The sequence below is a fragment of the Rhipicephalus sanguineus genome, chromosome 9 (assembly GCF_013339695.2).
Source record: "Rhipicephalus sanguineus isolate Rsan-2018 chromosome 9, BIME_Rsan_1.4, whole genome shotgun sequence".
NCBI classification, from domain to species: domain Eukaryota; kingdom Metazoa; phylum Arthropoda; class Arachnida; order Ixodida; family Ixodidae; genus Rhipicephalus; species Rhipicephalus sanguineus.
The window spans coordinates 74,271,965-74,295,226 of record NC_051184.2 but is presented as its reverse complement, the minus strand read 5'-3'; the positions used below and the strand labels follow the sequence as shown (position 1 = coordinate 74,295,226).

The 23,262-nt window shown below is 45.1% G+C and overlaps 1 long non-coding RNA gene across 1 annotated transcript; it reads right to left on the bottom strand.

The window, feature by feature from the left end:
* Positions 1 to 1,150: 1,150 nt before the first annotated feature.
* On the bottom strand, positions 1,151 to 2,469 carry LOC119405328 (uncharacterized). The gene is made up of 2 exons (XR_005186465.2): positions 2,091 to 2,469; positions 1,151 to 1,226 (listed from the first exon to the last, which is right to left on the bottom strand). It is a non-coding gene; the product is annotated as an uncharacterized LOC119405328 (long non-coding RNA).
* Between the last annotated feature and the right edge of the window lie 20,793 nt (positions 2,470 to 23,262).

Below are 23,262 nucleotides of genomic sequence, written 5' to 3'. Positions count from 1 at the left end.
GAGGCAGAATCTTTTCTGTACAACTGGACATACCCATATATCGCCTACTTTTTCGCGGCATGAACCGTTTCACAGGTAGTTCCCAGTAAGAGCATCACAGCTCTCGAGAGTCGTTTAATCGCAATTTACAATCGACAGTGAAGGATCATTTAATCATATCAAGGATATCAAGAAACGCCTTTATAATGAGCTAAATGCCCAGAATATCGTCCCGTGGTCGTGACGATGGAGAAGGCAGCAGTCGGCATGTTTAAGACGAAACTCTTTATTCGGGCGAGCTTATGCCCAGGAAATGAAAAGTTAAAGTACTAGCAATACACGCTGTACACAGATAGCGGAAAGTACTGTCGTCGGCTGTCGGCCGTCGGTAATCTGACAGCAGTAAAGCGCGTCGACATTTCATACCTGTCGTCTCAAAAATTCCAGCGTTATCGCTGGTAGCCTGTTTGGTTCCGGAATAAGATCTACTGTTCGCGTTGCTCGCTTAGGCTTATGAGAAGAATATTGAGTTGAGTTGAGTTTGAGTTTATTCAACCACGTGTCAAGTACATGAATATAAAATATTGTGGAAGCTTTCCAGACATTCAGGCGAGGTTTACACGAGGCAATGGTTACGCCTGTAATGGAGCCGTTACATAAAATACAAAAAATAGAAGCGCGTGTGAAAATATGGTCACTATTCAATCGACCTTCTAATAAATCTATTTCCGTGGCCAGGCATCGTGTGAGCTTCGCAAAGTGGATGGCAGTACTTAATGAACATGCAAAATCATATTGGAAGCGCACGTGAGTGTCTTGTGTCAAGTTGTGTGGGCCTATGTGGAGCTTCTGTTTTTACACTGGAAATACGAAAACGTTTCGCATTCGCTGAGCGCTAGTAGGCAGCATTCGTGAGATGACGAGTCTGCACTGCGTCTACGACAACGTACTTGAGTAGATAGGTTGGGAAATATCATTGCAAGCAAAACATATCTTAGCATTCAGAAAGCCGTACGAATTACTGAGATCTCTGCTGACTCCTCATGTAAGAGAGTCATTTTCTCCATGTAAGCGAGAGAATGGTGAAATTATGTTTTTGAGATAATCGATCATATTCCTTTTTATTGCACGTGCGTGTGGTTTTGTAGGAGCGCAATAATAGACGCATGACTCAAACAAGAAAATACTTTATTGACTATTTTATTCATTTGCAAATAGGCGATTTGTATCTCGGTCGACACCCATACCTGTAAATATTAAAGTAACACAATTATGCATAGTACAAAAGATTGCAAGAGCTTCTACAAACGCTATGTAAACTATACAATGCAAACTTTCCACATTTCTCATTACTTGCGAATGGCATCGTGCATTCCGTGAAATGAAACATTGCATATAATTGTTTATTGAACATTTTGTGCTATTTGTCATGTCACTAACGAAAGATAAAATAATAATATGGTGGCCTAAATTTTCGACTAAGCAATAAAGAAAAGCAAGATTCATTTCATGTATGCTCTGGAAGTTCTTCGCTTACGTAACCGTGATATCGTCTTAGCCTTCCTTGAAATAGAACACAAATGATCAGTTTATCTCATGAGCAAGTCTGGTGTCTTTTTGACAGGAAAAAAGCGTTTTACACTCTACATCAGTGACAGTACTTGACAAAATGTTACAACTGACGACGAAAACGGCACACAGAATAGAATGACACAGGACGGCACGTTTCGCACTGCGGACGAAGGACCAGTCCTTCTATTCTGTGTGCCGTTTTGTTCGCGCCTTTTCATATCATGAAAAAATATATCCACCCGCCCATCATTTTGTTTTGCAATACTTGACAATTCTGCGCTCACTTAACTGCTACCTCAAGCGGTACACTTATCTTCTAGCACACGTCACAATCTGGTTTGTTCAATGAATAAATAATATACTAAATTAGGTAACTAATTATTAGCTTTTAAAGCACTGACTACCTGAGTTGTCTGTGTTTTGTTTTCTTGATGAAGAAAAGCGAAAGTTATTCAACCCCTCTATATACAAATCTAGATCGGGCAATGAATGTCTATTTCGGTATGTTCGTCGTCTAAATTAAATAAGAAATAGCTTACCATGTGATCCGGCTCAATGAATCAGTAATTTCCCCTCATACCTTGCCGATGTTTTATCTTCCAAAATGTCTCCAGCAACTTGGAGGTGTGGACCGCCTTGTAGTGCTTCGAGTTGTTGAACGAGTTGTGCTCCGAGTTGTAAACACTGGTCTAACAGATTCATACGGATGTCTTCCCGGACTTGGTCCAGCAACAGGAAATCCCAGAGCAGGTGAAAACCCTCCATATTCCAGCAGAAATAGAGGAAACAGAATTCCCACCAATATGACAGCAGTGTGAAAAGCGCAATGTGGTAACATATTGAAGATGGCTCCACTTTTTGAGAAGGTGTTCTCTTAGGCAAACGTTTATACGGTTTGTTTAAAGGGATTCGTGGAAAAAAACTAGTTTTCTTCCTTCCCAAAATAGTACTGCTTGTAAGTGCTCTTTTGTTAATTTCTTGGAACATTACTGTTTACTGCCATGAGAAATCCGCGTCTTAAACCAGACGCGTGGAACACAATGTAAAAATGTATAATGATACATACAGGAGTGACCTGGAAACAATACTATGAATAGGAGAACGTGCATTCATTTTCTAGTTTCAACTATTGTTCTAGGGCAATTTTTCGAATATAATAATTAAACAAGCACACACGTCCTGGCCAGGACAATTCCAATGCCAAAACCATGACGTAGCTAATCTATTTTCAATGAAATCGAAAGCTCTAGGAAATGTTATGATTCCTATTATAGTTTTCACGAGAAATCTGTGCAAGCATCTATAAACTTTATAAGCACATATACAAAAGAAAAAACACTCGTCATATCTGGCCCTACAGCAAGGCACTCTATTGTTTCTTGCATGAAAAACACAGTGGACGCCTTCACATTTATACTGACGGTTCAGTTTCTTCTACAAGCTCAGCAGGGGCAGTGGTCATACCCGAGAAATCCGTCACCATAAAGTTCAAGACGTCGCACTTGACATCATCGACGGCTGCAGAACTCGCCGCCATCCGTGCTGCTCTAGAGTTCGTAGTGGAAGAAACGCCACAGGCGTGGTCAATCTTCTCTGACTCCAAAGCAGCGCTCCAGTGCATTATGTCACCATATCGTCATGGACCAAATGAACAGTTAGTCGCTGACATAAGACTGCTTCATCACCACGCCATTGAGAAGCACCACAGCCTAATCTATCAGTGGATACCGGGCCATTGCGGTATCTACGGAAATGACCGTGCTGATGAGGCTGCCCGATCTGCCCATGAGGCCCTCCATTGTGCAGCTATACCGCTGTCAAGAACTGACGCCGCAACAAGGCTTCGTTCCCATGCACGTGAACTGACACTGGCACAGTGGAACTCGACGGAATTTACCAACGCCCGTCTTCACAACTTGGACCCGAATCTACAGCTCCGTCTTCCGTCGGGAATAACTAGAGCTGAGGAGACGCTCCTGTGCCGCCTGTGGCTTGGGGTGGCCTTCACGAAGGCCTACTCATTTCGAATTGGAATGGCCAGCAGCCCGACATTGATAACTGTAGCTGCGAGGAGACAATCGCCCATCTTCTCTGTGAGTGTCCTCGCTTCAGTGCACAAAGAGAAGAACTGTCCAAAGCGTTAAATAGACTTGACAATTGTCCACTGTCGGAGGAAAAGATCTTAGGACACTGGCCGAAACCATCCTCGGCACGGAAAGCTTTGAAAGCGTTATTGCGCTTTTTGCGCAAAACCAATCTCATAGAGAGACTTTAAGCAGTGTCGTTTATCGTACTATTGTTCTTTTTTTTCTTCTTTTTGTAACATCTCTTTTCTATCATCTTTCACTCCCCCTTCCCTTTTCCCCAGCACAGGGTAGCCAGCCGGTCTGAGATCTGGCTAACCTCCCTGTCTTTCCGTTTTTTTTCTCCTCCTCCTCCTCCTCCTCCGCTAATTTTCAAGGTCAAGCCGAATTACTTCGCGGGGTTTGTAGTTTCTACGCTTATATTTGCCTACACGTGCAGAATACTTGAACATTGTTTTTATGAAATTAGACTTCCGAATACTCTCTGTGAAAAGTGTTCCGAATATTGTGTCCACACGTACGGTGGGCTACGCCACACTAGGTGTATAGGCTAGGCTAGACTAGGCTACGCACACTAGGTGATTTGGCAGCGGTGACAGCATCGACTGTACATCCGCTAAACAGTTCCTGCTTCATATTGCAGATCTGCCGACGACCAGGGTGCGAAAAACCGTATCACCATCGCTGTGCGAACTGGACAACGATAAAGGTGACGAGCCACAGAGCAGGACCGCTGCGCAAGCCTGATCACTCCCGTTCAGACGGCGCTGGATATCGGCACCTCGTGACCAACGTAACAGCCTATAAAGACAGCCATGCTCCGGGGACACGACATTTGGCAGCGGTGACAGCATCGACTGTACATCCGCTAAACAGTTCCTGCTTCATATTGCAGGTTAGCCCACTTTTCTTTTACCTTCATAAATATCTTAGAAGTCTTTGCTGTCACTGCTGCCACAGTGTACCATAGTGTGTTCTGCAGCGTATGCCCCTTTGTGTTGTGAAATTTGCAAGAGTGCCTAGATAACCGTTGAAATGAGTTCTGGCAAACCTGACGCTCTGTCAGATATTTCTAAAGCCTTGGTCGAAAAGGCCCCAGCTAGCATAAAAGAGGTGTCAAAGGTGCTTGTCGAGATGACCTCTAAATTTGTTGAAGCTATGGGTGACCTGAAAAAGGAGATGAACAAGATTGATGCGACGAATAACTCAATGAAAGCTGAGCTCACTTCCATCAGGCAATCAGTCGGGTACATGAACGAAAGCTTTGAAGAATACCGAAATGAAATAAAAAGCCTTCGACTTGAGCTCAGCGAAGTGAAAAACCAGGGACTTGAATGCAAGAAAGAGAACATAAGACTAAACAAAGAGCTGCAGGAAACGAAAAAGCAGCTTACTGAACTAAATCAGTACAGTAGGCGCAACAACCTTGAATTAAGAGGTATACCGAACACAGAAAACGAGGACGTTCTCGAAACAGTCGCGAAAGTCGCATCTTCCTTGTGCGTCGAACTTTCTGACGGTGACATTGACGTGGCTCACCGCGTCCCGTCAAAGGGCAATACGCCCCCAAACGTAGTAGTGAAGTTCACATCCAGAGCAGTTCGAGACAAATTACTGAAGGAAGCTAGGAAAAAACGACTGAACACTGCCATGCTAGGTTTTCAGAATAGCGACCCAGTCTACATAAACGAACACTTGTGCCCCGAAAGAAAAATCCTCCTTGGAAAAGCCATCCAACAAAAGCGGGAAAAAGGATGGAAATTTGCATGGGTCTCTGACGGAAAAATACTTCTACGGAAATCCGAGAATTCGAGGGTAGTGCATCTAACAAGTGAAGAAGATTTATCGCTAATAGTATGAGTGTTCTTTTTTTTTTCTTTTCCCATAACTTATACCATATTCCTTAACAATGGCTTATACAATAAAAGAAGTTGACAATCTTTGTAGAGGAAAATCTACATCAGTTTTTCATTGCAACATCCGAAGTATTAATAAAAATGGGGACTTGCTTTCTGCTTTCCCGTCGCAGCATGCGCATTCGTTCAATGTGATTGCAACAACTGAGACGTGGTTGCGGAAAGGTGAAACATTCAATTTTCCAGGTTACAGAACAGAATCAAATGCGCGCGACTCACGTTCACGTGGGGGTGGCGTTGCATTGTTTGTAAAAGATAACATATCCTATCGCAAAATTGAAACGGCCACATATAGTTGCAATGACATTGAATTCCTTTTCATTCGCCTTGAATATGACGTCATTATTGGTGCACTTTATCGCCCCCCGAGCAGTAGTATCACAGGCTTTCTTGATAAACTGGAATCAATTTTCCGCGTTTTGTCGGGACACCAAATAAACCAGTGATTATAGTAGGCGACATGAACATAAACACATATATTATGAAAGACAGTGACTATAGCTATTTGTTGCAGTCCTACAACTATCGTAACTTAATTACGTCACCAACGCGTATAACTGAGGTATCGACGTCCTTAATTGACCATGCACTGACAAATCTTGACACGGGGGTCACCGGAGGCGTCTACCTGAAGCCAATCTCTGATCACCTACCTATATTTGCCGCTTTAGACTCCCCGACGAGTACCACGAAAACGAAAAATAAAATCGTAACAAAAATAGACTACAAGGTATTACGAGAAGAAATTTGTGGTATTAAATTCAATGAAATATACAACGAGGATATCGACATCGAAATTGATAACCTAATCAAATATCTAAAAGTCGCTGTAGAAAGGAGTAATCGCAAGGTCAAGAAAGGCCGTCATGATAAACCTATGTGCCCCTGGATGACAGAACAAACACTTCAAATACTCAAGGCTAAAGAATACTGGCATGACAAATGGCGCCATAACAAAGACAATCCCTACTACTTACAGCAATTTAAAGTACAGCGGAATAAATCTGTCGCTATGATTCGAGAACGCAAAAGGCAGTATTATACTCAACTAATTAGACAGACCGCTGGCAACACGAAAAAACTGTGGGAGATAATGAACGAAATCATAGGTAAACAACGTAAGCTAACTGTGCTTCCCGAAACCATTGATGAAGATGTAGAAAATTTCAACGCATATTTCGCAGGTATTGGTCCATCCCTGGCTGAAAAATTTAATGACTCGGACAACCCTTCTATATCGCAGAGTCCTGTGCTTAACACCTTCGTTATGTATAACATTGAGCCTGAAGACGTGATAACAACAGTTAATAAAATGTCTACCTTCAAAGCTTCTGGATTAGATGCATTCCTATTCGTATGATTAAAGATAATATAGATATATTAGGACCAGTATTGTGCCACTTGTTCAATCACTCCCTCAGCTGCTCCAGATACCCATCTCAGCTGAAGATTGCTAAGGTTGTCCCTATTTACAAAGACGGAGACCGCAGTGACCCTGCTAATTACAGGCCAATATCCTTGCTCAGTACCATTAATACTATATTTGAAAAAATTCTGACCAGTCGGTTCCACAAATTCATTGAAAATATCAGGTTATGTGCCCGCAGCAACATGGTTTTCGTCCGAATCATTCAACCTCGTCCGCAGTGTTAACGTTAACTCAAAAAATTAATGTAGCTTTGCAAAATAATATACTTGTGTGTGTCATATTTCTAGACCTGAAAAAAGCCTTCGATACAGTTGATCACAACATACTTTTACATAAACTGAAACATTATGGTTGTCGCGGCAGCCCATTGGATCTGCTTACTAGCTACCTTCATGAGCGAGTGCAGGTGGCAAGAATGAACAATATTACGTCATTACCAAAGAATATGCGCACTGGAGTTCCTCAAGGATCCGTCCTTGGGCCACTTTTATTTTCATTATATATCAATGACCTCCCACAATCTTTAGACACTAGTGAAGTTCTTATGTACGCCGATGACACTTGTATTGTTATAACAGCTCACAACATTTGTGATCTGGAAACTAAAGCAAATAAAGAATTAAAAAAGCAAGTGAATGGTTTGTGATGAACAAACTTACTATAAACGTAAAAGAAACTAAATATGTGGTGTTTCGAACGCGCAACAATATCATGCCTCCTAAATCACTAGAATTACGAATAAACGAATTTCCACTTGACGAAGCCAGCTCATTTAAATATCTTGGCGTAGTATTTGATAACAATCTGCACTGGAAAGAGCAAATAAATGCAGTTTGCACAAAGCTTTCATCGGGATGCTACGCACTCTCACAAGCGCGCCATCATCTCGATACTAACACTCTACGTATTTTATATTTCTCACTCATCCACAGCCATATCTCCTACTGTAACGAATCATGGGGCGCGACATACAAAACTTAATTTGAACCTGTACGCAAACTTCAGAAACGAGCCCTGAGAATTATTACCTATTCAGGCTACGACGAACCTAGTCTGCCTTTGTTTATAAAAATGAATATTTTGCCCTATGATAAGATACACGAATTAAAAATTGCCACGTGTGTTTTCAATATTGTCAAAAACAACCTGCCTTTTCATGTTTCTTTATTTTGCACATCTTCTCGTGTGACCAGAAATCAAGTATATGGAAACTTTAATCTCCCCCCAACAAAGAATGCTTACGGGCAACGTTTGCTACAGTTTTCAGGACCGAAAATTTGGAATAAACTACCCGCAGAAATAAAACAAGCGAATAATTTTCCATCAGCGCTAAAAAAATACTTACTAGGTCTGAATAATGTTTACCAGCGTGAAGAATCATGATGTCATTTTGGTGTGTGTGTGTGTGTCAGTAATTTGCTGAAACCTGTTAAAAAAACATTCTCAATCAGTTATTTGTTCTTTTGGGATTGGCCATGTAGGTTTAACCTTTCATAAGAATGCAAGAATTTGCCTTGCTTACACGTGTTGCGTAAGCTTATCTACACCTGTTAAATACAATGTGCACTTACCCATACTTTCGTTTTCCCTTTGTTCGCTCGTGCAATTTAGGATGTACGATTACTATCTATATGTATGTATCATATCTTTCTTTTGTATATGGAACTTTTATTTATTCATCTTTTTGGACCCGCAACTAGCCTTTGGCTAAGGGTCCAACCAGTTTTGATATTTCTGTATGTTTCACGTCTGCAAATAAAGATTTGAATTTGAATTTGAATTTGAAGCATGTCAAAAGCCACGTAAATAATAAAGCAGTCAATGATTTTAAGGCGAAAGCTGTTATTATATCAGAACAACAGCCGCTTTTGGCGCCGTAGTTGTCCGCCACCGCCGTCGGTGTCCGCAATTGCTAACGCTCGAAATAAGCAAAAATTAGAGTAAAAAAATGTACAGGATTTGGTGGGATTTGATCCAGGCCCTCTGCGGGGCAGTATTCTACCACAGAGCCACGCAGGTGCTTGAAGTTCCTTTGCAAAAAGACCTTAAACAGGCGTCATGTGGGGCAAGAAATCACGCTAATCACGTGATACAACAGTAAAATAACAACCAGGCGTTACACAATGCGAATTGCGTAACTAGTGCGTCGTTTAATGCCCCCGACCCATTACAAAGTGTTCACCCATAATACACCATTGTCATGAGCCACAGCATCAACGAAGTCCACATAATGCCTCACAGATGCATAGCGGGTACCATGCTTCTCTGCAAAAATGACGAATAATGGCATAATGAGCGCCTCCATTTACCTCGCAAAATTATTTCTTCTCACAAGATTTATTCTCACAAGATTATTGCTTCTCGTTTACTTTTTTGTGTTTTCCGGAATAAAAATTCAGTTGAGAGTCAGTGCCTGTCCTGTGTACTGTCCCTTGTCCTTTTTTGTGAGCGCTACACAGTTCTACACAGTCCTAATGTCCGACGGTGCAAAATCTTTCCTCTCGCTTCAACAAGGATGAAACTCTGCCTTCACTTTCATTTGCAAGAATGCATCGCATGCTGAGGAAGATAGGTTATCTTTTTAAGAAACGGTCCCGCAACGTCCTCCTTCTTGAGGCAACTCACATTGTTCAGTGCCGACGCAAGTACTTACGGCAACTAGCACAATTGCGGCGGCAACAACGGCCCATTTTCTACACTGATGAAACATGGGTTAACGTAGGACACACGACAAATAAGGCGTGGGTCGACGACAGTGTGAAAACTGCGGAAAAAGCAAAAAAGGCCGGACTTTCAATTGACCTGCACAACCCGAGTGGCAAGGAAGCCCGATTGATCGTGATGCACTGAGGAAACGAGAATGACTTTGTGCAAGGTGCCGGAGAAATATTTCAACCGAAAAAGGACACAGGCGACTATCACGAAGAGGTGGACGGCCCCCACTATGAAAAATGGTTCGAAAAAACTCTACTACTACTCCTTCTTCTGAACAGCGTGATTGTCCTCGACAACACTCCGTATGACTCGGTGAAGCAAGAAAACGTCCAGCGCACGAGTAAGCGCAAAAGGGAAATGCAGTCACGGCTTTCTGAAAAGTGAGTTCCATGGAGTGACGATATGGTAAAGGCAGAGCTGATGAAGCCTATTCAGACTGTGAAAGTAGATAGCAACTCATATCGCATTGACTGTATTGCTGCTGCCACCGGACACCTCGTTTTCAAGTACCACCGTATCACTGCCAGCTCAATGCCATAGAGCTGGTGTGGAGCGACATGAAGAGCTTTGTGGCTTCTACGAACCGGGCATTTAAAATGGAAGAGCTGAAGAAACATGTTGCAGAGGTCATAGCACAAGTAAGTCCGCAGAAGTGGAAGAACTATGTTAAACATGTGGTTGAGGAAGAAGAGAAGATGAAGCAAATGGGCCGCATCATTGACAATGTAGTAAAGAAGTCGCAGTCAATTTAGGAGAGGACACAACTTCTTACGGGGAGGACAGAATGGACGATGAACACTTTGAATGGCAGTGACTTCTAAAGGTTGAAAAAAACTTTGCCATAACAATTTCTTACCAGTTACGCAACAAACATGGCAGCACGATTTTACGTTGAGCAGCCTGTTTTGTTTATTCGCTTATTGCCCAACTGAGGGCACGCACAGTACGTTACACACTGAGGCACCCACAAACTGTAGCAGGAACTGAATATTGAGCTGTCGCGTCGTCAGTACCAAGCTACTTTCGGCAGTACCATAACTGAGCCTTAGTGACTTTAGTTGGGAGATATTATGATACAGGCTACGCGAAGGCTGTAATATACGTAACGTTAAAATAGCAACACTACGTGTAGAGCGGGATGACTTATTTGCCCTATTTATTTATTTACATTTTCAGGCGTGAAAACAGCCTATGTAAACTGCGGAGAGCAAGTACCAAAAAAGCAGGTGATCTGACGCCAAAGAGACGCCCAGCAGACGACGAGCGGACGACGCTACGCGGATGAATATATCTTGAGGGGCTTTCGCGTTTCCCATTGGCTAAGAAGCCATACAGCTTCCACAGTGCTGCAAGGTACTTCTGAGATGAAGTATAGTTGAACCACCCGTACGTTTCCTTGTGAGATGTGGCCAGAACGTGGTTCCAAAATCGGGAATCCGCATAAAGGCCTAGGACACAGCAGCTTCGTCGAAGCGCTCACAATGATCGTCCGACAGTAGCGGGCCCAAGGTCTACTGGAATCCCGAATGCAGCTGCCTAACGAGCCAGTTATATCAACGGAAGAAAGGACCCGGCTTTTTCGGCACGTCTACCTAGCGTCATTCGAGGACAAAAAAATCTGTTTCCTCATGCGTGATATGGCACAGGGGCTCTTTACAGAGCTTATACGGAACAATACCAAGACCGCAGCTGAGTTCGCTACCGAATTAACTGCAGTTGAAAAGGCTTTGAAATGGGCACCGTGCAATTAAACCGACGCATGAAGCCGGACTACGTCGAAAGCCAAAGCCCCTGCTCCATTGAATTGCATGAAACCATAAGTGATGTGGTACATGAAGAACTGTGTCGCATATTCCCGTCCACTAAACATCAAGTGGCTTCCATCACACACATTGTTCGCGAGGATATCCAGCAATTGCTGGGGATCTCTGAATCGACACAACGTCAGCCGGCAAGCAATGGGGTACGCCACTGGCGCTCGCCGTGCTGTTGTCACTCCGAATCCGCGGCAGGGCAAGGGCCTACAGCTACGAGGGCACGGGTAGCTGGAGGTCACCTGCTAATGCCGGCGAGCATCAACTCAGAAAGAGTCCCGTTTAATAACCCTACTTATTCATCGGCCTTCCTCATCCTACAGCACTGGTTCAGGGATGTTATGCTTGGTATGGACTTCTTGAACCAATACGGCGCAGTCATCGGCTTAAGAGCTATGTCAGTGGCATTATCGACGGACAAAGCGATGCCGCTGCACACGAGCCTAGGTCACCGTGCCTTGAATGTGCTGGAGGATGAAGTCGCCATTCCTCTCCTCTTAAATACAAAAATTGGGAGAACCTTAAGCTACGCCTTTAAGAGTTGAATGCAATAGCAAAATCCGGCTCCTAGTGCGCACTTCAACCACTAAGTGCATACTTAATAATGAATGTTGTTGCACACAAACACACGCGCGCGCGCTTCCCTGTGCTAGAGCGGCGCAGGCTCTGCTGTAGTCAAGAAACGTTTTTCACAATGTCTCACAAATGACCGCACATTATCTCATGTTTACTGTTTGCTTGATATGTTTTCCGTTAGAATGACATAGTTATTCATTTTTGGAGCTGTTTGCAAGTTTATGTGCGTTTGCTTTTAGCGGCGATGGGGGCACTATACCGGCTTTTTTCAAAGCATGGCGTCGCGCAAAAAAACGTAGTTTGATGGTCTCGCCAATGCGCCTACAAATCGCCGAATGGGCTCATTTTCTTCGTGACACCTGTCGAACAAAATGCGTTATGAGACTCCTTCCACTACACGGCATTTATAGAGTGTTTTTTTTTCGCAGCAGTTGCAAGTAACATTGTGGCTTTGTGGTAGGAAACCTGCTTGCCACGCAAACCGCCCGGGTTTGAACCTCAAAGGGACTACAGATTTTAGGGGCGAAGCTCCTTAAAGCGGCACCCGTTCGTCCCTCATAGTCGTAGTGCGTAACCAGTCGTAACGCTAGTACCAGATTTTGAGCTCCAAAGTGGTGCCGGTGGGAGATTTTTCCTGTGCGTTGTTGAACAATAAAAAATTCGCAGCGTGCGCGTTAACTAAAAGCCGAATTCTTCTGTCTCTCATTCCCCATTAGCAGCCATTGGCATGTTCCAGTAGGAAATGTTAGTAGAAGTAGAAGTGTAAGTGTTGGCTAAAAGCCGACTTCTTCTGTCTCTCATTCCCATTAGCAGCCATTGTTTACCTCCAAGGTAGTGCCTGGTGAGATTTCTCCTGTGCGTGATTAAACAATAAAAATTTTGTTCAAAACGCCGTTGATTGATGAAATAAACCAACGAAAGACGCCAGAAGTTTTTTAAAAGCAAAACGAAAGAACGCCAGATGTTTCTAAAGCAAAACGAAAAGACACCAGCTGCTTAACGAAAGACGCCAGATGTTTTCTAAAGCAATGGTTTTCTAAACAATGAAAATTCACAGCGTACATGTAAAATTAAAGTGAGCTACAAGTCGTCATAACTCTCATCGAACCTTTAGTATAAACGCGCCCGATCTCACGTCGGTGATGATGTACTGGGCAGAATTCACGGAAGATTCACGGTTTACCGATGAACCTCCGCAGCTCCGCCCACTCATCATCATTCACTCCGTGGATATGCTGTGATTTTTTATTGTTCATTTTTATTTGCATCTTTCTCGATTTTTCGGTCACGGACGATTTTTTGCTCACAAGCTACGCCATCACCGACGCCGATGGTGGAATTTCTGCGAAACGAGCTCTCTGACGCTATCGCGTTAAAATGTACGGGGTTCCTTACAGATTTGCCTAAGACGACTTGATCGCCATCTGTCGTCTGCTCCTTCATCTCAGTCGACGGTAATGATGCTCCCTGCCGACGACAGCTTTCTGGACCTAATATAGCTTTGTAATGCATCCACGATTCGAGGTGTCGCAGCTGTGTGCACCCCACGTGGTTTGCAGCATTGCCTCCGAGATCCGCCCACGTTTCACCATGAAATGATGTAGTGGGATGACGTCTTCTTGTGATGGCAATTCACGTGACATCAGATTGATGTTATCTTGAAGTTACAAGTTTGGCCATCTGCGCCATCGTTTACGTCACGCCATGACCAAATCAGGTCGTAATCTATGATGACGTGCCTTTTGGTATCGTTCATGTATGATGGAAACGATGACATGCATGGCATGTACAATATAATTATATGGCACGGTATTGGTGCTCTCGAGCGCATTTCATTAGCATCAGATATACAAATATTAGTAGCGCGCGGCATGAGTGTATGACGAACATAAATATAAGGTCAAAAACAAATAACAGGACTATAAAACTTAGGAATGTGCATACTTTGGCTAGTTGGTAATTGATTATCACTTCTTTAGTGAAAACAGCCGAGGCAAGGGATATAAAAATTGCGACACACACAAGCGGTGCACATATAGTGCGTGTCGCTTAGTGTGTTGAAGATTTTTTCGCGCCTTCTCCCAGAAACTATGATAAAGAAGTCATAAAGCAATATACACGGTGTTTTTTAGACAATTGAATTTTTAATTAAAAAAATCAGCCGAAGCTTGCACTAAGGCGCGCAAGGCTTGAAACCGCGAAACTGAACAACACTGAATACTAGGCTGTTTCTAGGTTCTTTCTAGGCCTTAGCTAGGTGATGCGGGTTCTTACTCGATTGCTTCGAGGTCGTAGCTAGCTTTAGGTAGGCGATGATAGGTGGTTTCTACGTTGTTATTCAGCGAAGAGATGTTCGTGTCAAACCAGAGTCACAGACACGACATGGATGTGGGAACTCCAGAGACAGAACCTCGCACTGAGACCAAGCGTTCGTACCTCTCGTAGGTCTATGGGCACGTCGACGTTGGCGTAGGCCTTCCATCGCCATGCGATCTTATGACAGACTGCTTTGGCTTCCCCGTTCCCTAGTATTCTCTACTTGTAAGTTGTACGCACTCGGGGTCTTCGGCTCGCCGCCGTCGCTTCACGGCCATTTGCTGGGCTAACTGTTCCCTTCTTCCTTTTTATTGAACGTTGTGTGCAGTGGGATTTGCCCAATTTCTGTGAGACATAGCCGTTTGTGATGACGATACTTTTTGGTAAGGGGTTAGCAAGGGACGATTTGCTAAGCAGATTTGCTGTTAAAACCCTAGACAGAAGAACTCCTATCGTTTTCGCACACGAACGCTACGTCGAGGCAGAAATACTTTGCCGCAGCTAAAACGAAGAAAAGTGGTTAATTTACAAATGCTCAGTAAAAATTTAAATGCTGACTTCAGGGCAGGATACACAAAACGGTAGTAGTCCGTAACATTTATAGCACAAACACCTTTCGCAAATCACCAAAGTTGCAGGTAGATTGAAAAATTCCTTCTCGATGTCACTGTCGATATGGAAATTAACAGCGCTAGACGCGCACTTTGCATATCGCCGCAATGATTGAGCTCGCAACCAAAATTATGTCGAGATTTTTCTGCAGCTGACAGTGTTTCGAGGGCAGCACAAGAAACGCTGTTTTTTAGGCTTGAGTCAGATTTAGAAGCGCGGTTCAATTTAAAGTACATGTGAAGACGTTTATTGGTTGTGCAAGGGCGCAATGGTTGTCAGCGGCAAGGAGGCGAGAAGAAGCGTCCAGAGGCACAGCAGCGATCCGAAACACGAGCCGAGCGAGCCGAGCGTTGGCGATGCTGCTGGATGGAGGCGCATCTTATTCACAGTCGCCCCCGCTGAAAAAAAAGGAGTCATCCAGGCGAATTAAGAAGTTTCATGCAGAGGCTCATGCTACGGCTTCATGCCGGAAACATGGACGATGTCACGACCACGCCGGCGTATGTCATCCACTGGAGAAACTGGCACACTGGGTGATATGCTCTCGTTTCATATCGCATCTGAGCATAGCAACTGGGAGCGTGTTCTCCCCTATGTATCATTCGCATACAACTCCGCGATAAAATCAACTACTGGATTTTCGCCTTTCTTTCTCCTTTGCGGCCGCGACCATTGACATAATATCGACACTCTACTTCCCTAGCGTCCTGATGCTTCCAAGTGTCCACCTGTCTCCGAAGCTGCTGAAGAGCCGAAGAGTGCTGCCAGCTCGCCCGCACGTTTACCTCGCAAGAGCAGAAAACCTCTCCAGATAATTTTCTTATCGAGCCATTTTTGTATCGAGCCAGTTATCGAGCTGGCGGCACTCTTCGGCTTGTCGAGCAGCTTCGGAGACAGGTGGACACATGGAAGCATCAGGATGATAGGGATGTGGAGTGTCGATATTATGTGAAGCCTTGCGGCCGTAAAGGAGAAATAAAGGCAAAAATCCAGTAGTTGTTTGTATCGCGGAGTTGTATGCGAATGTTACATAGGGGAGAACACGGTCCCAGTTGCTATGCTCATATGCGATGTCCATCGAGAACATATCACCCAGCGTGCGGTTAAACCGTTCCGTGAGCCCGTTAGTCTGCGGGTGGTGTGCTGTGGTTCTACGATGAATGACGTGGCATACCGAGAGCAGAGCTTCGGCGACCTCGGAGAAGGAAAGCGCGGCCTTTGTCACTAAGGAGCTCTCGAGGGGCGCCATGTCGAATGATAAAGTGACGTAAAATGAAAGAGACGACATCCCGAGCAGTATAGCGCTCGGCAAAGCGGCAGTTTTGGCGTAGCGTGTCAGGTGGTCGACAGCCACTATTCGCATTGCTCATAGACTGTCACGCCGCCAAGCGGAATTCAGGAGCGTCGTCTCGAGGAGGGTTAGTAGAAGACAAAATGGCAGCCCTACGCTGTCGCTCCCTTGTTCGGCTGTGCAAGCCTCAGTGTTAACGCGTTGAAAAGAAAGGAACACTACGACTTTGCATGTTTGCATCAGTGAGAGAACCGGGCCCTCCGTGACACGAGAAATCTGATTCGTTCTTGCGAGACGCGAAGTTTTCGTTTTCGCAAAGCATCGTTGATGCACGGTAGCGGAGCTGAAATATAACCTTTAACAACGCAGCAAATAATTAGTTGGCGAGTACTTAGCCTTCTCTATGGTTTAGAAAAGCATTTTGGTCTCATATCCATATCAGTGCCGCTCATGGCTTCATCCGGTGAAAGTGACTCGGGCCGTACGTCCTCACGTCCTATATGTGCCCATGCTAAGAAATGGGTTGAGCCTCCTCGGGGCGCCATCTTCAAACAAACAGCGCGCCACCTATAGTTCGTGGGCATTGCGAATATTCCACCGATTGCCTTTTGGGGTCCTTGGAAGGGGACCGTAGAGGTCAACGCCGACGCGATCAATAGGGAATGGAAGTGGCTGAAATGCGCAAGTCGCAAGTAAAGGTGTTGATTTGCGTTGAGGAACAGCACTGCACGAATTTCCGCACAAAATTGTACACGCCGAGCCAGTAATAGCGATGGCGAAGGCTTTCGTATGTCTCCATGCAGCAGCGATCCGAAACACGAGCCGAGCGAGCCGAGCGTTGGCGATGCTGCTGAATGGAGGCGCATCTTCGTCTTCACATATAGTGCACAAAGAGAAATAATTGCTCGTCAACATGTCTCACCATGGCAACTTATCGTTGATTCATCTACCCGGCTGTGCCTGATGATTAGTATGAGCGAGTTAAATGGTATGTTCATTGATAATGATCGACACACGCTTCCGGCATCACCCCGGTATTCTTGTTTGCTACAGTAAGGAAGGGATACAGATTTCGAGACAAAAGCTACGACAACGTTTGTTCGACATTCTTCGAGAGTTCAGATCTAGAACAGAGGAATGTGTGACGCGAGAGAAGCAGAAAGAGTGTGTACCTTCATGGTTGTCGTCATTTTCAAGTTCGAGCCCGTCCGCGTTTGATTGTTGTGGCATAATAAACAAACTTTGAAAATTACAGCTTTTTATTACTGCACGAATAAAAATTGCTGCTTTTTATTACTGCACGAATGAAAATTACAGCTTTTTATTACTGCACAAATTTATTACTGAACGAATAAATAAAATGTTCCTAACTCGCCGATCACAATTTGTTGTCATCAAAGACATCTCATCTGCTCCTGTGCCTGTAACATCAGGGATCACACATGGCTCAGTGACGATGAAGAGGGCTCCAGCAGAATTCGAAAATTCGTAACTCTTTGTTTGGCCGAACTTGCCGCCGGCAAACGGAAAGTCAAACTGCAAGCGATGCAAGCTGTATACTAATAGCGGCGAACAGAGCGTCGGCCGTCGATTATCTGACAAGCGTAAAGCGCGTAGGCTTTAATACGGGAGCTATTGAATATTCCAGTGTTATTGCTGGTGGCCGCGCAAGCTCTAGAATACACCATACTATTCGCGTTCTGCAAACAATCCTAAAGGAATGAACTTAAACAATCGCGTAGCTTCTGAAACACTGCGGCGCGATCTGCTCCGAGCGTTGCAAACATTCTTTCCGGGTGAGATCCGAATACGTAAAAATAACGCGCGTGGCAATATTCCAAAAAGTTAATTTGAAAAGGTCAATTTACACTTCTATTTAACCTAACTAAGAAAACAAGACTCCACAACGCTTCACAGAAATGTGTTAACCCATTAAATGAAAAATGTGATAATATGGACGCAGAAGTCTCTGTTCATAGTATGCTCGTGCTTCTGTACATAACAATGTCATCGATTTTATCACTTTATCCCGCACTGCAGCTTCCTTTCCCGTGGTGACGGATGGAAAGTCTTCCACACGTCCGCACCGCCAAAGGTCTGCTATGGCGAGCTCCTCGGCTAATCAGCGCACCCGGGTCAAAACCGGCCAGGCCAACGGTGATGGTCACTACTGCGAGTATTACTAATTGCTGCGTCTCGCCCGTAGTCAGCGCAAAGCAGAGAGGCGTCGCGGAAAAAACGAGTAATATTTGAGTTGTCGGCCTTCCAAACTCACGCAATGAAGAGGGAAAAAATTGGGGGACCCTTAAGCTTCTCCTTTAAGAGTCGAACGCAATAGCGAAATCCGGCCCCTAGTGTGCACTTCAACCACTAAGTGCATACTTATTAATGTGTATTGTTGCACACACGCGCGCGCGCGCGCGAATCGTACAGGTTTTTTATCTAAAGCAAGAGTCGCATAGCCTCTAAGATATACGCCGCGCGCTCGCCATCTCGGAGGCCATGAAGAGTCTCACAATGCCTCACAGATGGCAGAATATTATCTAGCGTTTGCTGTTTGCTTGTTGATATGTTTTCCGCTAGATGGCCATAGTTGTCCATTTTTAGAGCTGTTTGAAAGTTCGTGTGTGTTTTTAGTGGCGATGGCTGCACTATCCCAGCCTTTTTCGACATAGTTTGATGGCCTCCCAAATGCGCCTACAAATCGCCGAATGGGCTCGTTTTCGTCGTGACACCTGTCGAACAAAATGCGTTAAGGAGACTCCTTCCACTACATGGCATTTATGTAGTGTTTTTTTCCGAAGCAGCTGCAAGTAACACCGTGGCTTTGTGGTAGGACGCCTGCTTGCCACGCGAACGGCCCGGGTTCGATCCTCTATGGTACCGAAGTTTTTATTCTTTATTTTATTTGCTTCTTTCTCGATTTTTCGCCCACGGTCGATTTTTCGCTCACAACCAACGGTGCCGACACCGACGTCGGAATTTCTGCGACACGAGCTCTCTAACGCTATCGCGTTAACATGGAATCCGGGTACGTGCTGCAGAATGTCCTTCCTGCGCCGAGGGAAGTGCAATAAACAGGTAGACTGCAAGCTGTTACTTATATCTCGCACTAATGGACCACGCGAACCGCTGTCGCTGAGCACTCGGCGACATCATACAGCTGGATGCGTGTAGTTCCAATAGCTTTCCCTCTCCCAGAAACCAGGCGCAGCCTGTTTTACACCTGTTCCCGCCCCAGGGGTTCCGGTTCCATGTCTCCAGTGTTATGGACGGCCGCCTGGGAATGGTCCACAAGGTCCGGCCGAACTACATAGAGAGATTACCAGGCTGGCGTCACTTCGCACGCTCTTCTATGGCAAGTTCAGCGTGGAGCTGCCGTTGAGTTGGGCGCCGTGTATTTCGGGCACCCCAGACAGTGTGCAGAAAAGGTGACGCTCTTCGTCCCACTACACAACGGAAAGCGCTGATGGGTGTCTTTTCGGCCGGGTGAATCTCAGGAAGCGATATGGTACATCTTCGGTGGAAAGGGAGCGGAACACCTCTGGCTGGTCTTTGGCCGGTAGACGGGAAGTGCACCTAATAGAGGTTTCCCCGGAGAGATCCGTCCAGGTGGCGATCATTTCCAGCGGCCACACTGTGCCACAGGTCGGGCAGGCTCGAGGCCGGCTGTTGGTTCTTCCTGGGATACTCCAGGTAGAACCAACGTCGGGCTCATACTGCTTTCACAGCTGATGTGTGAGGCCCAATCGCGGCCAGATGTTGCCGGCGGTGGCCCACTTTTGGCCTGCAACATTGGCCCAGTGTTGCCACCTTTCCTAGAGCATTAGGTTTTCAGTGGGTATATTGGGCAAGGTTTTCCGTCGTCTAGCCGATATTGGCGGAGTCAGTGGCTTTCACCGGCAAATATTGAGCCAGTCTTGCCACCTTTGAGCCTGCATCAGCTGAGCCAACGGCTTTTACAGGCAAATATTGGACCAGTGTGCCGTCTTTCACCGGACATCCGCTGAGCCAATTGCTTTCACCGTCTGATATCGGGCTAGTTTGCCGCCTTCCATTCAATATAAGCTAAGCCAATTCGTTTCGCAGGCTAATATGCGGCCACATTTGGCGCCCAGCTTATGGCTGCTGAGCCGTTCGCTTTCACCGGCTCATATTTGCACTTTTACCGTCCTTCAGGCAATGTAGGCTATGCCGCAGTATTTACCGGCGATATTTAGCCCTTTTTCGGCCCATTTGCGTTTGGCTTGATAGTTCATATCTTATCGAGAAATTCATTACCAAAATTTTATTTATTTTATTTATGAATCAGACTGCGAGCGCCCTACGCACGCGTTTCGATGTCGGGACACCACGTGCGCGCGCTTCTGACTGTGTTCCAATTCTGGACAGCATCGTAGACAGTCTACGCTGACAGCTTAGAAGACAGCATCGAGGTCAGTTGTCCGACAAATGGAACGCGTCTAGAAGACGTCTACGCGACGTGATGCCACCTCGCGTCGAGAAGAGAAAGCTAAAAAAACGTAAATATCCTTTCTTTAGCCTCTTTCGTGTTCAAACCTATGAAAAAATTAACGTAGCTTACATTGAGCGCCTGGAAAAGCGCCTACTAGTGTACAGACGACCACACCGGCGAGATCCAAGCTACGCGAGCATTGCGCTGAGCCGCCATCTTGTTTGGACAGCAAAGTAGCCTGCATCGTTTTTGTCTTTCTCGAAGCTGTCTATTTTGCCGGCTACGTGAGAATTGGAATGGGACTTCTGAATGCCCGCTTCTTTGTTCGTGTGCTTTCTTTTTCATAAACACAGTATACAAAAAAATTATCGATACGACCGATACATGTATATGTGAAAAGCCCCCACACTTGTGTTGCAAGAGAGTAGGAGGCTCAGGCTCCCCTCAGCGAGCGGGCCACAATCACAAAATTTAGCTACCGCCAGGCCGGGAGAGTGAAGAAGGTGTGAGTGGGGGGAGTAGTGTGTACATAGTGTAAGCAAGCATTGTCATTTGAAAGGAGGCCTTGCTCTTATATCATGTATGGGTCATTGCTGAGCCTTATTTAATGTCAGTTTTCAAGAAACACCGATAGTGATCTCAAGAATGACTGAGATCTAGACGCGTATTATGAAAAATTTGGCAGATCCCACGTATTGTGGGAATCGCTTTCGTGCGAAGCAGTAAGCAAGCGCTTCTATGCAGTATTTTATGGCTTGAGCCAAGCGTTAAGAGGTAGATCTACTTGTTTTTGTAAGCGCACATCGTGGGCTTACCAGGCATGTCGACAACACTGCCATTTAAAGGGTAAGTTATGGTGCGACGTAACGTCAGAGTTAGAGTGCATACATCAGTCTTATCGAAATAAAGTGCATTTTATGATGCAGTGCATTGGCAATGTATTCTGAACTTGAAAAAGGGGTACCAGCGAAAACACTGAAAACACGTACACAAGAAGAAGGCGTTACACACGGACGAACGCTGGACTTTCAACTGTGCTTTATTGGAAATCGCATTGCCGCACAAGGCTTCTCACACATGCGCGTTACCATCACTTCTCACGACACGTGACACTTCAACTTATTATTTACGCTAAGTAGGCACGCTCTTTCGACGTCAGAGACAAGGACGTATCGCTGACACAATTATCTTTATGATTCACAATGTGAAATGCTTCTAAAATCTCCCGCGAATATCTTGTCTTTCCCCTGCCCAAAATGGTCGTGCGATCGAACATCGGCTTACTGGATTTGCATTTCATGCAACTGCGGCAATGAACAGCCAGATTGCTTCCCAAGTCCCCGCTCAAAGATGTATTATGTTCTTGCAGCCGCTTATTTATACACCTTCCCGTTTGCCCAATATACATTCCACTAGCATGTGGCAAAGTTTATATTGGGCAAACGGGAAGGTGTATAAATAAGCGGCTGCAAGAACATAATACATCCTTGAGCGGGGACTTGGGAAGCAATCTGGCTGTTCATTGCCGCAGTTGCATGAAATGCAAATCCAGTAAGCCGATGTTCGATCGCACGACCATTTTGGGCAGGGGAAAGACAAGATATTCGCGGGAGATTTTAGAAGCATTTCACATTGTGAATCATAAAGATAATTGTGTCAGCGATACGTCCTTGTCTCTGACGTCGAAAGAGCGTGCCTACTTAGCGTAAATAATAAGTTGAAGTGTCACGTGTCGTGAGAAGTGATGGTAATGCGCATGTGTGAGAAGCCTTGTGCGGCAATGCGATTTCCAATAAAGCACAGTTGAAAGTCCAGCGTTCGTCCGTGTGTAACGCCTTCTTCTTGTGTACGTGTTTTCAGTGTTTTCGCTGGTACCCCTTTTTCAAGTTCATAATGCACCAACTGGCCCAACAGCTAGCGCTAATGCAATGTATTCGTTAATGTATTCCCCTGGGGTCAAGCCATGCTTCAATATAACTTGCTGAATAATAGGAATACAAATGTAATGTTTATTAGACCACTATAAAAGCGCAGACAACACTGGAACCACAGCCGTAAATCTTATATGACGGTTAGTGCTATCTAATTATCGAATCTTTCAAGGGGCGCCATCAGTGCTGGATCGTCATGTTGACAGCATAATAATATGAATAATATCTGGGGTTTTACCAGCCAAAAACCACGATATGATTATGAGGCAAGCCTTAGTGAGAGGCTCCGGAAGTTTTGACCATCTGGCGGTTTTTAACGTGCACTGACATCGCACAGAAGACGGGCCTCTACCATTTCGCCTTCATCGAAATGCGACCGCCGCGGTCGGGATGGCACTCGTGACCTTCAGGTGAGCAGTCGAGCACCGTAACGGCTCCACCACTGTGGAGGACTCAGCTGCATAGCAACCAAGCAGAATTATCCGCATACGGGCAATATTAAATGAAAAATTTATTCCATTACTATTCTGTGTGCTTCCTTCCTGTCATTTCAACCATATAAATGATACAT